At 40.5% G+C, this 12,937-nt stretch overlaps 1 non-coding gene and 1 pseudogene across 1 annotated transcript; both read left to right on the top strand.

Annotated features, from left to right (window-relative positions):
• Positions 1–93: 93 nt before the first annotated feature.
• Positions 94–178, top strand: Trnat-cgu (transfer RNA threonine (anticodon CGU)). The gene is given in 2 exon segments: positions 94–129; positions 143–178. It is a non-coding gene; the product is annotated as a tRNA-Thr (tRNA).
• Positions 179–6,872: 6,694 nt separating this feature from the next.
• On the top strand, positions 6,873–8,191 carry LOC113668581 (uncharacterized; annotated as a pseudogene).
• The last annotated feature ends 4,746 nt before the right edge of the window (positions 8,192–12,937 follow it).

Consider the following 12,937-nt stretch of genomic DNA (forward strand, 5'->3'; position numbering starts at 1 on the left):
GCATATAAGATTCTCCCAATTTTAAATAAAATTGCCGTGTTATTTTTAGCAGGTGTAATAAAAACTACATATTCCCTCATTTAGGACGGTTGTGGCTCGGTGGCCAAGTGGTAAGGCGTCGGTCTCGTAACGAAATCCAGTTAACCGAAGATCGCGGGTTCGATCCCCGTCCGGGCCTATTTTATCACCCGACAATAATTTGTTTTTTCTTTCCTTTCTCCCTCTTATTGAGTGTTCAAGGAGGATTCTTGTAATACAAGTTCAAAAATTACTTGTAACATTTTTCGTCCACTTGTTTCGTTGAATTCTAAGTTTCGCACCCAGACTACTCTCAAAGTTCATAACATACTCGAACAGCAAAACAAGAGAATTTTATTCTGGTATCGAGGCACCATGGCAAGGATGCATCCAACATCCAATGACAAATATCACCATAACCTACGATAGCTACAAAAAATATGAAACATCGATCCACAGCTTAAGAGCCCTGCTGACGTAATAGAACAGTCTAGAAGTGGCGAACGCCGTTGTGATGTCGATCGAAGTCGGAAGATATGTTGACCTTCAAGATAGGATAAGGCCTCTTTGTTACTAAAAGCCTTCAACGGGAATTGATCCACGAGAAAAATAAGTCAATAAAGACAAGCCAATTTCTTGAATGAGAGGATCGAGATGAGATTGGTTATCCTCAATGGAAATTAAAAAAATTATAGACTCTTCGGAAACATCTATGAATTAGGGATGTAAATGCGTGACTTTTAAACTTGCGTGACATTTGTGTTACAGTTGGCCTTTGTGCCATTTGATTCCTTCAGATAGTCTTTCTCTCCCGCTTTCACTATTCACTGTTCGTGTTCAGCGTTCATCCAAAGTTAATTTATAAAGTTTGATTTCAAGCCACCGGCGTATAGGGACTGATATTTTACGAGATTGATTAAAGCTATGTCTCTGTAACATATCCCCCGGTTTGGTTGGCATTTTCTCCGGTCGCGATTTTCTTGGCACTTCATCGAGCCTTGATGTTCGTTTGCCGCAACAAGGGAAATTTTTTAGAAAATCAAATCCTAGGCAAGGAAAGGTGGTCTACACACCTTCAATAGACACTACATCTAAATTTAGTAAACATCCGTTCCCAAATAAGTTCGGGCCTTCAGTTTGCAAGAGCATACGGAACGTAAGTTATCTTTGATGAACGAGGAAACTTCCTGAAAAACCTGCGCTGTCTGTTTTCTTACCACCTTCCGCTGTCGATTCAAGACCAACCAGTAAACGGGCGAGAAAAACCGCCTTGTCTAAGGTAAGAAATAAGCATTACCTTCCATAAATAAGAGAACTATCGAAAAAACTCAGCTATTAGTTCGAACTTGCACTACGATCTGACCATGAATAGCTTGGTTTCGAACAAGGAGGCAAAATTGCCAATAATAAATGTAACGACATTATAAAGTCAAAGGAATTCGGATCCTGCAAAAGAGTGCATTGTATGTGGGATGACTGCCAACGCACGAAAATGAGCATCGACTCAAGGTATCGAGATTGTCATTGTAGGACACAATACAAAGTAACCATCAGAAGGGCGTTTTGTGAAGGTGTGAAGATGTGCATTTGACGGGTGTTCCTATACAGTGACAAACAGACAACGGCCCAACAAGTGCAAAGATCATAACAGTCATCCACTCATCTCGACGGGAAAATTGCCTTGCACAACTGCTATAGGTATGGCCAGATGGAGATAATGGCAAGCACCACATATAACATAACAATCAGTAAAGGGTTTAATCCATCGAGCAATGAAGAAAGATTGCACCCTCACCACAAGGGAAGGCTACGGTATCGGTTTCATTCCCGCAGAGAAATAACCAGCTGTATCAAATGAAAACAGAGTGAGAAGACAAAGGCACTTAGCAGTTGTCAGTATCTGCAAACGTCGCCCAAAACTTATAACAATCACCCAAATTAGGAATCTGAAACTTCAAGAAAACACTATAAAACAACCAAGACCCGGACGATCATAAATTTACCAAATTAGTAAACCAAAAGATGCAGAAGTAAAATGGATGAAAGAAAGTATCTGTTGCCGCCATCTCGCAGTTTTGCGTTTTGCCTGGCTCCCTACAAAGCAGAGTTATTTAAAAATGATGCGAAGGACTTATTCGTTGACATAACATACACAGGGAATCAATACATTCCTCACTCCTTAAAAGTGGTGTCTTTTAATAACCTGACACTTGAATTCAGCAAGCATATGCAACCGCTTTTTCCGAAGTGTCTTTGTCTCGCTGGATTAATTCCTCGACGGTAGACCTTTTACGAAATATTTTTCGATAACCTTGAAGGACAATTGTCTGGCTTTCGCAATGTAGAGTCTCGAAATCCAGCGATTTTCGAGGGTGGGTCAGTCCGTTAGTCTCACGTAGCCTTCCTCCCTTTCCTTCTTCTTAGTGCTTGTCCTAAGTCATTGGTCATCCAGTCCATCGTCTGAATTTCCAAGGATCTTTCGCTTAACAAAAGAAGTAGAGCTGTTTTTCTTTCATAGAACATTGCTTTTTCTTTTTTCCTATCTGCACCAGCGAAAAGCGCTCCGCGTTTTCTGAGTTGATCGATGGTCCATTGAAATCTTAGCAAACGTCGAAGTTTGATCAGTTTTGTTTAAACCGGTGGAAATCGAAGCCATCCCCTGCATTTGCAACCTTTTTCCCCCCGACACCGGCGATTTGTTCGTTTTTCTGCTGCAGAACATAGCTACATTTTATTTGTGGACAGGTAAAGCGTTGGGTATTTTCTCGCTAAATCAATCACCCGATCGACCGTCATAAAGACACTGCTTGCCTCAAGGAATCCATATGGAAGATTTCAGAGTACAGAGGGTGTCTCGATGCGTACAAGGGAATGAAATTGTATGAAATACTGTTAAAGGGAGTTTGTAGAAATATTTATATACGAGTCCCACTCACACATACTCACCCCATCATATCAGATAAATTTTAACCACAACAAACATTTTTATTGTACAAAAAATTTCCTTGTTACAAGCAGGACGTGAACCCTTCCTGGTGAAGAGCGCCCAAGTTGCTGTTGTTGTTCTACAACCTAGAAATTTCTTCTCGTGCAGAAATAAACTTCTACAAGTCCTAAGAGTCACTTGATCTACGATAACACAGTAAGTCTTGCATACCTCTAAAAATACTTAATACAGTTTAACAAATAGATTCCAAGTTGCCGTACGTCTGTTCGGTAATAGATCACAGAGGACGTCAAAATGTGGTAAGAACAAAAAAGTGGCACATGAGGCATAGCCAAGTGTGTCACTGATGTTCTTACCACATTTTGACGTCCTCTGTGATCTATTACTGAACAGACGCACGGTAACTTGGAATCTATTTGTTTTATATAATAAAGAATTTTAAAAAGTTTTAATGACGTCATCTATACGTCTGTCCTCCAATAGATCATAAGTGAGAACCAATCAAAACGCGTGCATAACTGAGCTTATTGTATAAAAATGGTTTGAACCCGGGGGTATCATGTAATAGTGTAGTTTGTAATGGCAAGCAAAAGTTCAATGCTTGCTCTATACTCTCACCAAAGAGCTAAAAGGTGTAAATTATTTTCGTTCTTGAGCAAATGATTTGGAAATTTGAAAAAGATGTTAAAGATAAACGGCTTGTAAATTCAATGAAATACCACTATTATCCTTAAGACAGCGTGAGGCTTGTTTGAGAAGTCTGAAAACAATTGAAGAAACAAGCACAAGGTACAAATAAAGTTGTGGAGTGAGTTGTTGAAGATTCAAACGTGTACGACTGACCTTGCTTCCTATTCGCTGACGTAATGACAGTTCTGACAGTTGACTTTGAAATGGCTTTCTGGGGGCGCGCGCTCAGGATAAAAACAAACAATACTATTAATGTATGTTTTTTTCTTATTTTAATTCAGTTATGCGATTCAAGAAAAGCGATTCGTGTGATATCGGTTTTTAGCGTGAAATTTAACGTGGATTTCACTTGTCAGGCAGTGAATTTTTCTATAATACTCCTTTCTTTGAAAAAAAGGTACATGGGAAAGAGAGAAAAATGTAAAAATTGAAATAAATGTCCTTTTCTTTCTGGTATGATACTGAGTCTGAATCTATCAAAATGTTGCCAAATAATTTCGGGAATGAATCCCCAAAGAAAAGCGTTACGTAACATGACTCTGACACGAGATGAATTGACATCTAAACGGATGGGTATGACAAGTTTGACACCAGTTTCAAACGAAGTGCATTCGTTACTACGGATGGCGCGTCTCAAGATCTGTAAAATTCTTGTACGTATTTCTTCGGTCATCCCTCTAAATATGGACCATATAAAAAAAAACGAACAAACAAAAAAAGGAAAATGAACTAAGAAAGAGCAGCCCTTGGCTATCTAGGTATCCTGTTGAAACACGAAGCTCGAGTTTATGATATGGCTTCTCAAAAGGGCCTTATTTATTATCAATAAACACGAAAACAAAAAGATCACGTTTAACAAATAGAGAAGCCTTGACTGTGCTCTGTTCTGTTATGGAGCACGCAGGAAGCGGCTAGAGCACGAAAGAAGTGTAGGGAGAAACACTCGACTAGCCGCTTCCTAAGTGCTTTATAACAGAACAGAGCACAGTCAAGGCTTCTCTATTTGTTTTATTATAAAGAATCCGTTAAATTCCCCGAGCATTACTTTCAATTTTCAAAACAAATTTTATTCCCAAAGCGAACAACAGTGTCGTCAGCATGCTCTATACTCTCATAAAGCACGCTTCAATAAGCCAATCAGAATCCCTGTGAGAATGGTTCAAGTAATCTGATTGGCTGTACAAGACTAAAGCTGTCAAAAGTGTCAAACCATCAAAGTTCACATTCTGCGATAGTTTACAAATTAAAATAGTTCGGCAGGTCGAATTTAACACTTTTGCCTGAAGTTAAGTCTCTAATACAAAATCTTGAAGTGGAATGTTCAGTAAACTTCAGCCGAATTATGGCTCATAAAAATACGCGAGTTTTTTCACATGACAAGGTAGGAAACAAACTGTTCAAGGCGAGTGTATTTTGAATGAACGACAGCCGAATTCACCGGAAAATGAAGATCGCTCGGGATGACAGCACGGCAAAACTCAGCTGCAGTGACTGATGTGACTTTCCACTCAACGTATCGGAAAGGATATCAGAGCAAGCTCTTATTTTTTTACTAGAAGGGCGGCCGATGTAGTTAGGGTTAGAGATCGCCATGATAAGCGAGCCGCGATGGACTTCAGCATGATCATATTCGCGCAGACACCGTCATGATTAGAATGAATGTTAACAGTTATGCCAGTTTGGTTATATTTTTCATCATTTCTGTTTTGTTCAGTTTTGTATTTGAACACTGAACTTTACATACTATACGAGTGTTAGCTGTGTTTGATTTTTATTTCCGTTCGTAAGCTTGCAATCTAACTGAGCGTGAAAATCTTTAAAACTTGGAATGTCTATTTTGTTTTTCCTTTGAGGATTTTCGTATCTGCTCACGTTAAAATAACGTAAATTACGGCGCCTGGTAAGTTTACAAACCTTTGTTTGGTTCTTCTGTTGCTACTTGCCGGTTCGCTTGTTCCGAAATTTTACTTTCAATTATCGGAAAAAAGCTAAAAAGAAGTCCCGGAAAAGGTCGAACATGGTACAATTTGGCAGATGGCGTGACAGCTTTAGCTCAGCTCTATGCTCTATACTCTCATAGAGCACGCTCTTTCAACCAATGACAGCGCGCGTTACATCCGAACTTTATTATAAAAATAGTTAGTTTTTGTTTTCTTTTGTTTCATCATCGCACGTGCATAGTTGTTAGTGAGTGTCATGAAAGGCGTTGTGCTTTTTCACAACTTCGGCTTTTTAATTAAAAGCAGTCACACTTTGCATTGGCGTCCTCATTTGCAATTTTGAGAAATGGAAGAAGCAGCCATCGGCAGAAATATTGGACAAGATGGCGGCCGAGCTTGCGCATTTCGTCCATAATGGCGTCCAAATAATATAAGAAACTGTATGGAAATTTGTAAAATTTCTAAAATATAACAATCAGGAGCTCATGGTCCCGTCTGCTCTCGATCGAGACATATTCAGTACTGATTCTGCTATTCATCAAACCTCACAGGAACTCGATAAATAAAAACCACTTACTTCCCGAGCCAGTTCTTTTGTCATTGATTATTGACCTAGGTCGCCATACACTTCTTCAAAATCCGTCGTTCTCCATCCTAAACACTCGCCTATTACAGGAAAGTGCATCAATAAAGTCAACTGCTCTCGATGGAATTGACTGCTACAGAGTTCGAAGCGTCCAAATATCCTGTAAAATTGCCATTTCCTCCCATCAAAAAAGTTCCCAACGCGCCAGAATATCCCTTATTTTCCATGTTGAGTAAGTGACGAGACGCAATGTTGAAAACTATAACTGAAATAGTTAACACGAGCAACGCTAATCTTCGAATCGTCGGCCATATTTGTTTATGTTCTTGCAGGGAAATAAATTAGTTCTCGGTCCTTTTCGGAATAAAAATATGCCAGGCATTAAATGCAAATTCAGTAGTCTTAGCGCGAAAATTAAATTAAAGCAAATCAAAATTCTGACATAATATCATCGCTCTGCCTCGAAAAATCCCAAAGATTTGCTTGCAGGTCTTCTTTTCTTTTTCTTTTCATCAAATAGAAGATCTGCGGTGCTCAAATTCTATAAGTCATGATACGAAACACTCTTCTTTGCAGATCGAGCCGTGATCGCCGGCATATTGAATTCTCTTGATATTCTATTGTTCCGGAGTGTAATACGATATACCGCTGATAATTGTTAGCGGGCTCGAAATGTCCTTGATTTCTGGCGATGGCTGCGGAAAGGTCTTCCCGGTTTCAACCGCCGAAAAGTTGCAAAGAAGAAGTTTCTTTGCACGAACGTTCAAAGCCTAACTCAGTGAAGGATAAGTGGGCTGTTGATATTTTCCGAAATTGGAAGACCTGGACAGCTTTTCCCTGAACTTCTGGCTTAATAAGTTCGTCCAGGAGGTGGGTGATCGTTATGCGCCTCGTTCGTTGTATGGAATTGTTTGTGGGTTGAAGCGACATTTGAAGGATAAAAATGGAGGGAAAGCGTTGAATCCATTGGACAGAAGTTATAAGAGGTACTTTTCAGGAGTTGTGCTTTCGTCCAGAGCGCTTTACATGATATAAAAAGTTTGTAAAAGTTATGCTTTACTTCTCTTTAAGTTTGCCATTTTTCGATGTTTGGACGCCGAAATGTAGGATGCTACGCGCCAAGGTGTTTATCTTGAAACCAAGAGGCCGGAAAAGAAGGCAGTTACAAATGAAGATGAAGAATTATTTTGGGAAAAGGACTGTTAGATTGTGGACCACGTCTCTTTTGAATTCTGTTTATTACTTCAACGGAAAAATTTTCGGATTGAGAAGAAGTGAGAATAGGAATTTGAGTTTGAAGAATTTTGAGTTAGGTCCAAACTTTATTAAATTTGAAGAAGATTTTTGCAAAACATTTCACGGAGGTTTGTGTGATCTCAAATATGTTCCGAATAGTGTTCAGCACATTTGTCACGATATCGGGCAGAAACACGATCATCGTCTGTTAGAAGTATATCGACTGTACATTGGTCTCGTAGAGTGTAAAGCTAAGGAAATTGATTCTTTTTGTCTTAGACCAGGTAAACAAAAATTAGTCTTTGATAAAAGTCCAGTTTGAATTTACAGCTGAATGGAATCTTGCCAAACATGCGCACGGAGGTTGGAAGTAAACCGAAAACAGCTCATTCTTTGAGAATTGCCTGTGCAACGAAGTTGTTCAATTCAGGCGTTGAAGTAAAAACTCGTTCGAGAAAGGACCGGACATACTTCAGATGCCTTGTTAACCTATAAGAAACCTAAGCAGAGCAGAGTGTTAAAGTGTCGAAACTACTTGGACCTTGTACATCTAGAAGCGTAACGGAAGCCACGAGTATTAGCAGTGAACTTTTGGAATGTGAAAGCAGTGTGCGTGGAATTTTAAATGAGTTAAATTCTGGAATGTTCTTGAATTGCAATGTAAACGTTAATGTTAACTGCAAAGAATGATTACTGTAATCGTGGAAGTTAACAAACATTTGTTCAAGTACTGTATTCTTTTGGAAATTGACTATCAAATACACGTGTTTGGATATCCTAAGACGTGTGTTTGGATATCTAATCACGCGTGTTTGGATATCTAATCACGCGTGTTTGTGTATCAAGGAACATCCAAGTTGTAACAATAGGCATTGTTTAGTTTGTAGCCTCGTTTGAGTGTTAAACTAAAAAGGACTGGTTTTGTCTGAATAAAGCAGTTGATGTAACACTAGATGGGAGTTATGAAACGATTCCTTCGTAACTAAACATGGTGTCAGGAGTCAGTACGGGATAGACAGAAACTTTTTGAAAGAAACCTACAATGCCGACGGACGGACAACAGGCAAGTGCAAATGCGAGAACGACTGACAGGATTACACAGCTTAAACCTCCCGTTCAGTTGGACTTTGATGCGACAAACTTGGCTGACAATTGGAAAAGATGGAAGCAAGAATTAGAATTGTACATGGATCTGGCAATGAACGGCAGAGACGAAGTGACGAAAGTAAAGTTATTTCTGTATTTAATCGGCAGTCAAGGAAGAGAAATTTATGATACGTTGGCCTTCGAAATTCCCGCGTCGGAAAGAACCTTAACGCAGGTGTTACAAGCGTGCGACGGGCATTGTAATCCCAGAAAAAATGAAACTGTTGAGAGGTTCAAGTTTTTCTCCCGTAATCAGGACCCTGGTGAATCACAAGGAAAGTTCGTTACAGATTTGAAGATGTTGGCGACAACCTCTAACTTCGGTGATCTTAAAGATTTGTTGGTAAGAGACCGGATCATTTGAGGAATCCAGGACCGGCAACTTCGAGAAGAACTGCTTAAGATCCCAGATCTTGATTTACAAAGATGCCTCAGCATTTGTAGAGCAGCCGAGTTGTAAAAAACACGGACCAAAACTTTGGAAGAGGGCGAAGCAGTAAACTCATTGAAGGAATAAACGAGGCGGCAAGGTGTCAGCTAACAAAAGCCATGACAAGTCTGCGAACAAAAGGCGAAAATGCTGATCGGAACGCGAGAGATTCCAGTCCTAATGAAGTACTAAGATGCAAATTCTGTGGTGGAAAAGTTGCCCCGTGTTTGGGAAAAGGTGTTCGGTTTGCAGAAGAATGAATCTTTTCGCTTCACAATACCTTTCTAAAACAAGAGTGAACGTCGTCGAATCAGAAAGTGAAAGTGAGATCGATGAATACTGCCTCACGCTCCACTCGATGGATGAAAGTCAAGTAGTTAGGGTTCATGTGGCAAGCGATCTGGAATATGCTAAAAAATTGTTTGCTACAATTAACGTCGAAAACACGCCAGTTAAGTTTCAACTGGACAGTGGCGCGACATGCAATTTGATTCCCGCAAAGTTTCTTAGAGCTGAAGTCGAACTGTTTCCCACGCGGAAATTACTCGCAATGTATAACAAAATAATCATGAAACCTCTTGGAACGTGCACTGTAGCAGTATCTAACCCCAAGAATTCCAAAACGTAACAGATCGAATTTGTTGTTGTGGACAATGACCAGTAAACACCGATTTTAGGAAATTCAACGATGCAGCAGACGGATTTGGTCAGGGTGCAACACCAAAATGTTATGACCGTCAATACTGAGGTTCAGCGCGGTAGTCAGGGTCCCCTTTTGATGGAAGAAGTCTTAAAGGAGTACTCAGATGTGTTTCAAGGCACTGGAAAATTGAAGGGGCAGTACAAGCTGGAAATTGAAGAGACTGCTAAGCCAGTAGTCCATCTTCCTAGACGAGTACCTGTCGCGCTCAAGGGAAAGCTGAAACGAGAGTTGGAACGGCTGCAGAGTCTCGGGATCATAGAAAAAGTCATAGAGCCTACCCCTTGGGTTTCGAGCCTCGTTATTATGCAAAAACCTAATGGATAGATTCGTGTTTGCCTGGACCCCAGGGACCTCTTCAAAGTTCTTAGGAGGAGCCACTATCCAACCCTGACAGTTGAAGACATTCTACCTGAGCTTACCAGGGCTAAAGTGTTCTCCACTGTGGACGTAAAGAACGGTTTCTGGCAAGTTGAGCTTGACGATGACAGTTCACGCTTAACAACATTCAATTCTCCCTTTGGAAGATTTTGATGCCATCACATGCCCATTTGACGCACTTGACGGCCTGACAGGTGTGTTAACCATTCATGATGATATCTTGATTTTTGGCGAGGGGTCTACAGTGGAAGAAGCACGAACAGATCATGACAGCAATTTCCACTCCTTAATGCGGAGGTGCCGGGAGCAGAACATTAAGTTGAACCAGGACAAGGTGAATCTGCGACACAAAGAAGTCCCATTTATGGGTCATGTGATATCAGAGAAGGGTCTTCAAGCAGATCCCGCAAAAGTTAAGGCGGTGTTGGAAATGCCCACACCAACTGACGTGGCCAGTGTACGAAGATTTATTGGATTCACAAATTATCTGAGCAAGGTCTTGCCTCAACTAAGTGATGCATTGGAGCCACTCCGTAAGCTCACTTCACCAGATGTAGAATGGTTCTGGACTGACATACATGACAGTGCTGTCCAACAAGTGAAGCTGCTGATCACAAAGGCACCTGACCTCAAATTTTTCGACTCAACAGAGAGCCTCACCTTACAGTGCGATGCATCAGATAAAGGACTGGGTGCTGTCCTACTTCAGAAGGGTCAGCCTATTGCCTATGCGAGCAGTGCGCTAACCGATGCAGAGTCTCGGTACGCCCAGATTGAGAAGGAGCCTTTAGCTGTGGTTTACGCTTTGGAAAGGTTTCATACTTACACTGACGGTTGAGAAGTGTTTGTGGAATCAGACCACAAGCCTCTGGAAGTTATTGTCAATAAGCCACTGCATCGAGCTCCGAAGAGGCTTCAGCGCATGCTCATGCGAGTTCAGTTGTACAACATCAAACTGGGCTACAAGAAAGGCTCCACCATACATCTGGCCGACACCCTAAGTCGGGCTTATTTACCCTACGATAGAAGCCAAGATGTCGCTTCAGAGATTGAGAGCATCAACATGACGCAGCACATGCCTTTGAAGCTGAGTACGCTTCAAGACCACAATTAAAGACCACACGCAGAAGGGTAATAGCCTTCTAGAGCTGATTAAAGTCATCAAGGCTGGTTGACCTGAAAAAACGACATCGTCGTGACATGGACCATTGGATATATACTTTACTTCAATCATCAGTGACAAATTATTTTAGAGTAAGGACAATGATTTGGCAATCTAGTTTTGAAGATTTTATGAGTTATAGTAGTGGTATCCGCTCACTCAGGGCTGAATTCTCCCAACCGGACCTATGACGTAGTTCTTCTTTTTTTTGGTTTTTTTTTTTTTTGTTTTTTTGTTTTTTTTTACTTGAAAGGGGAATGATAACTGGTTTCGGGGGTTGTGGTATGTGTGACACATGTAATTCTTTACGCATGCGTACAAGATTAAATAATGTTTATTAAAATATTTATTACAATGTTTATGGCAATTAAAAAACTTGACACCTAGCCAAGTAAAAAGAGACCGCTGACATAATTTGTAGTATGGCTTGCAGTTACTCTTCTTGGGTACTCTCTCCACGAATGCAACTGGTTATTAAAAACAATTTTCTAAAGAGAGCAAAAAATTCATTTTAAAATAATGTATGCGACACAATAAGGATCATGGTTCTTCTAAACTCGCCCTAAATAAATCTCTACGAACCACGAGGGAAGTAAAAACTTTCCTTCTAGTTTACGAGTGTTACATGTTTGACAGGGACATCTATTAATTTCTAACTTGGGAAAAAAAAACCAAACACTCACCCTAAGGTGTCCATTGTATCGAGTGGGATCTATAGACACAGCACGATATGCATTCACAGAAGAACCATGATCCCGATACATATTTCTAAAAAAAATTTTGACAAAAAACCTATTGGTTTTGATCGGGTTTTAGAGGTAACAATGGATTGGCCTACACCCGTGAATTTCAACATACTTGCACAAGAAACAAGTACAATGGGGATAAATGCCGTAATCTGCATTTCTTGTATGCTGTGGGAAAGAGAAAAAATGATACCTTATGGAACGTTCCCGTGAAAATAAAAAATCACCAATTCATGAGGAAAAGCCACCAAGGAGGCACCATATCATAGTCCCGATAATATTTACAACCTCTACATATACAACGGTTTCTGTGAAGCGAGGCGCACCCATAGAGGTCATGGAGGTGAACAACCCGATTGAACTATAGATTCAAAAACTGACCTGAATACCCAACGAGGAATGTGGCGAGGATAATACTTTATGAGATAACAATGTCTCCACAGCCCGCGAACGAGATTCAATCTTGCACAAGTTTGGGACTTAAAAAACAAAAACAAAAAGAACATACCTTAGGCATGAGTACTAGAGCCTGCCACCTCGAACTTGTGGACGATCTTCTGACAGATCATTTCATTATGGCATTGAAGAGATTCATTGCGCCACGTGGATGACCGCAGAGCATTCACAGTGATAATTTGTCGGTGCAAATAACGAGTTGCGGAAATGCATTAAACTATTGGTGAAGAAAGGATACAAACTTCTGTGCATCCTTGGGAAATTGCGTGGAAATGTTAGCCACCAAGTGCCCCGCACTTTGGAGGAGCGTAGGAGAGACTAGTAAAGTGCACAAAGAAGACGCTGAAGGCAATTCTGGCAGACAGGACAGTTTTCCAAAGAAGTGCCGAGAACCGTGCAAGTTGAAGCAGAAGGGATACTTAACAATGAATCCATTACTCACGTGTCCAATGATGCAGGGGACATTAAAGCATTAACCCCAAATCATTTTTTGCTGTTA

This window comes from Pocillopora damicornis, chromosome 9, assembly GCF_964200805.1.
Source record: "Pocillopora damicornis chromosome 9, jaPocDami1.2, whole genome shotgun sequence".
NCBI classification, from domain to species: domain Eukaryota; kingdom Metazoa; phylum Cnidaria; class Anthozoa; order Scleractinia; family Pocilloporidae; genus Pocillopora; species Pocillopora damicornis.